Source organism: Eriocheir sinensis, chromosome 31 (genome assembly GCF_024679095.1).
Source record: "Eriocheir sinensis breed Jianghai 21 chromosome 31, ASM2467909v1, whole genome shotgun sequence".
In the NCBI taxonomy this organism is placed as follows: Eukaryota; Metazoa; Arthropoda; class Malacostraca; order Decapoda; family Varunidae; genus Eriocheir; species Eriocheir sinensis.
The window spans coordinates 14,375,261-14,380,260 of NC_066539.1; the positions used below are offsets into that span (position 1 = coordinate 14,375,261).

The 5,000-nt window shown below is 40.5% G+C and overlaps 1 protein-coding gene across 11 annotated transcripts in view; it reads left to right on the forward strand.

Moving 5' to 3' along the window:
- Positions 1-5,000, forward strand: part of LOC127005925 (tyrosine-protein kinase Dnt-like) — a 151,856-nt gene that overhangs the window by 121,439 nt on the left and 25,417 nt on the right. The gene's annotated exons all lie outside the window — the stretch shown is intronic.

The window sequence follows — 5,000 nt, forward strand, 5'->3', positions numbered from 1 at the left end:
CCGCGACAAAATGGAAAAAGTTGCCGCAGCTTCGACTCCTGACGACGGAGCTGCGAACCTCTTAGTATAAAAGTTCGAATCCTTCCCCCGAGCCGAAGTTGAGACGTGTGGTACCGTTTTGATGCTCCTCAACCCTCCTCTTTCCTCCTTCTCCTGTGTGTGTGTGTGTGTGTGTGTGTGTGTGTGTGTGTGTGTGTGTTAAAAACGAGTTTTTCCTTTATATTATATTTAGCGCTTTCTTTCCAAGTTTTTTTTAGGAATTCATTATGTAATTTTTCTATCATTTACCTTTGTTTCAGTTGCAGGAATTTTTTTGTTTCATGTTTTCCATCATTTCTGATTAAATAACTTTTGCTGTTTATTTTTTTTTTTTGCCGTAACTTTTCTATCTGCATTTAGTTTTATTTGTATATGCATACATCTTTCTCTGTTTCTTCTTCTGTTACTTTTTATCCCCCTTCTCGTGCTCCTCCTTTTTCTTCTTATCGTCCTTCTCCTCCTCCTCTTCTCCCTTCTCCCCATCCTATTCATCTCCATTTCCTTTTATAATGTACTAACATTTTCACACACACACACACACACACACACACACACACACACACACACACACACACACACACACAAAACGCTCCGATAGCTCAGCCAGTTAAAGCGCTGCGCTGCCAGGCTTTCCGGCGTGGCAGGCAGAGGTTCGAGCCACGCTCAGGCCGAATTTTTTTCCGTTGACTAGGAGTGGTTACAGGTCGGTCTGTCGACGAGGACTGGAGTGTCTCTGTCGGAGTCGATACATTCGTAGAATAGAGTATTCGACACTTTAATATTTCTTGAAAGAAATTTCATTGCATTATTTTCATATACAACCAAAGGAGTAAGTCAAAGGGATCAGTGAAATGGAAATCAATCTGCAACGTCATATTACAAAAGTAAAGAAAAAGTCAATATAAAATGCTTATAAAACCCACGTCAGTCTCAGAGGGGTACTGATTTTCTCACACCAAATAAGCTGATTTCAAAGGAAGGAGTAATAAGAAATTGACAGTGATATGTAATGTTTTATTAGTTTAACAATAAAATTTTTGGTGTCATTATTAGCCCTTCTATCCTATCCACCTCTTTCTCTTCCCCTGATCATAGGTAATGTAATCAATCACAAGAAAAGGCAATCAAGTGACTGGAATTAACAAAATGAAAAATAATTACACACACACACACACACACACACACACACACACACACACACACACACACACACACACACACACACACACACACACACATACATACATACATACATACATACAGACAGAGAGAGAGAGAGAGAGAGAGAGAGAGAGAGAGAGAGAGAGAGAGAGAATGTTTTGGGGTTTGGTTTGGGGCCCTGAATGCCCTACTGAACGTCACGCTGCGGCATTTGCGTTCAAGCTGCTTCAACCTGGCTCTTACTTTCATGGCTTGACGCTCTAACCCACTATATAGCCCACCGCACTGTTATTTGTAGTAGTAGTGGTTTTACTGTTATTATTATTATTATTATTATTATTATTATTATTATTATTATTATTATTATTATTATTATTATTATTATTATTATTATTATTATTATTACCCAATATTGAATATAATCTAACAACGATCAAAAAACAGAAATGGGCTTCATCAGGTCAAGTGATGGGGTAAAACTAATTGCCGAAGTTCAGCTAAAGTAGCAGAATTTCAACCGAGAAATCGTAGGACGTCAGGGCAAATAAAGACCCAAATGGAGGGATCAACTGATGGCCTAAACAGGATGAACTACACTAACATTAAACAGAGCGATAGAGGACGTTTGGAAATGTATTTGTCCTGCAGTGGAATGCCAATAGCTAAAGATCCTTATGATGATTACTAGCAGAATGGTAGTAATAGTAATAAGATTAGTAGTAGTGGTAGATAATAATAGTAGTAGTGGTAGTAGTAGTGGCAGTAGTAGTAGTAGTAGCAACAGTAGCAACAATAGCAGCAGCAACAGTAGTAGTAGCAGTAGTATTAGAGGTGGTGGTGGTGGTGGTAGTAGTTTGTTGATTTATATAATCATTGTTGTTGTTATAGAAGTAAATGTAACCATTACAGTAGCTGAAGCAGACTTGGTTTTTTTGTCCTTTTTTTAGTGGTGATGTGTGTAGCTTTCATGACGATTCTGGCGAGTCAGATGGAGAAACTATTTATGTACCAAGTTGATGTGGAGAACACGTGGCTCTTCGATAGGTTACCCCTGACAGTCTTTGCAATTCAGTTACTTGTGTTAATATTCTAATGAGTTTCATGACAGTTTCAGATTCTACTACTAGATGAAATGGCTGATATTTTAATATCATGGTTTTCATCACTTTTTATGTGTAACATACTCACCGTTGAACTGTGTGCCATTCCTGTCACTCTCAATTCAGATAAGTCTGATTGCTGCGCATTATTCTTTCGTATTCTATAATATTCTATATGAGGGAAATCACTAAATGGACTGGTCAGGAAAATTTGTTATGATGATACGATGGCTTTCAGCTTTGCAAATGCCCACCCACCAAAACATAACTTCGCCACTAAACGTAGTTACTCGTAAATTAGTACTTAAACCTCCGTAAGGTCTTAATTGCTATATATGAAAGATTACTGTGATATATATAATTATTTAGTGTTTCATTAAGGTACCCTGCTTCCCTCCCCGTGGTTTATTGTATTGTACTGCTGAGGAGAAAAGAAGACCGGGCACAAACCTCTCAGAATCAATCTTAGATCACCGGTCAGTATAATCACCGTATCCGCAGACAACAGAGACTGCCAGACTAATAAGGGGAGAAAAAAAAGCTTTGAGGCGAAGGCTCACACGAGGGGATGAGACCATAACTCCTCTCAGACTCGGCACTGCCGCATAAGTGTAAGGCGTAACGCTAAGAAAGCCGGCTCTCTTGATTGGCACTTTACAAGACGCCACTGACGAGAGAGCTGCTGCGTCGTGTCATACATCCTGCGAGTCGCGTGCTGGCCTCAATGATCGCATAATATGCATGCACGCCAACGAACCAAGGCCGAAAGGGGATTAACCTACCTTTCCACATGAAACGCAGCTAACTTCTGAAAAAGGAAAAATGATTGCAGAAAATGGGCAAAAATCGAGAAAAAAGTGTTTCCTATGTTAGAGGAAAAAAAAAAGAGAGGTTTACAAGAGCATTACTAGTAGGTATTAAGACGATGTTTGTGGTTTAGCTTTCTCTTCACTCTAGTCATTCATTTCTGTTCCTGGTCTCATTCGAATCCTCTTCCATCTTTTCTTTCTATTACTTCTCCTATTTTGAATACACTGCTCCTCCTCCTCCTCCTCCTCCTCCTCTTCCTCAGAAGTAGTAAATGCGAATACTATCAACCATCAAAACCATCAACCATCAACCATCAAAAAAATCGAATCGATTGTCATTTCATTGCGACAGGAGTAAATTGAATATCGAAGTGCTTTCATTTGCTCTGCGCGCACCAAGTGACTGTCGAGCAGATTAAATCACCAGAGCAGGCAACCTCGTAATGAACCAAAAGCCTTTCTGTTGCTTGCATTTCTTTGTTTCCGTGTTTCCATGTTTCCTCCTCCTCCTCCTCCTCCTCCTCTCAGAGATGAAAGGAATGGTCAACCATTGGATAGTAAACACATGGTCGAAATCCTGAACAAAATCTTTTCGTCTGTGTACACGGTTCAGAACGCTGTGTCTGTTCATGAAAGCCCTACTCTACAATTTACGGTCAAGGTGTGCAAAAGTGTCTCGATAGACTTGACACAAGAAAGTCAACCTGACCTGACAACACTTACCGCTTACAAGCATCTATATAATCGGTCAATATGGAAAACAAGGCACCAGAAAACTGGAAGTAAGCGAATGTGACCCTGATCTTCAAAAGGAAAGATAAGAACGTGGCCTTAAACAACAGGATTATAACTTCGGTGTCATTGGGGGATAAGATTCTATAGACTCGAGAATCATTAGAGACATACTGGTCATGTTTTAGAAAATGACTATCATTTTCGATACCAAGCATGGTTTAAAAAATAGACGCTCCTGTTTAACCAATTTTATTGGACTTCCTCCATATCCAAGAGGGGGCTGGTTGTCCCTATCTGGAAAGGAAAGAGGACACCAAGGCTGCAACAACTGCGGTGGTATTATGTGTCAGGCAAGGCACTTGCCAATCCATTGGCATGCGGATTTGTAACCAGCTGCTGAAGCCGCAGAGACGAGAACAGTTCCGGTTCACTCCTAATTAGTCGACTATTGTTCGTATCCTAGCGCTTCTTCTACTAATGGATTGCCGACTTGAGTATCGACATAGGATGCTTACAGCAAATGTCGGTCTCAGGAAGGCACTCGATTCAGTGCATCACGAGACACTAGCATTTTCTGCTACTTCGCGGGATTCCTGCAAAGAATATTTGTCTATTGATTGGCCTGTACTCTAGTTCAAGTCACTAGGTCAAGTGACAAGTCACTGATCTTGTTTTTACTAATGAGGCAGTAATCCTTGCGAAGTAATTGAAGGTTTTGGTGATGGCTCAGAGACACTGCACGAGTAGGCGAAGTCCTTGGGACTCTACGTCACCTGAGCCACGACCAAGATACAAGTGTTTGGAGGCTTGCTAGATGAAATAGTACAGTTTATTTGTCCATGAAGCGAGGACATTGCTGTTTTGAAAATTTCACATACCTTGGTAGCATTGTGCAGAACAACGGCGGATCTTGTCACGAAGTCTTATGGCGGGTTGACTTGGCCTACGGTGTTATGGACTCACAGCACGAATATACTGCGTTATCGATACTTGAGTACAAGGACAAAGATTTGGATCTCCGAGTCACTTGTGCTCTCTTTCTTATTTATGGCTGTGAGACATTCTGATTAGTTACTTGAAGAAGCAAACTGATGCCTTTGCTAATGAGTGTCTACACAGAATCGTGTGATATCGACGGAATGAGTTTGTGTCAAAC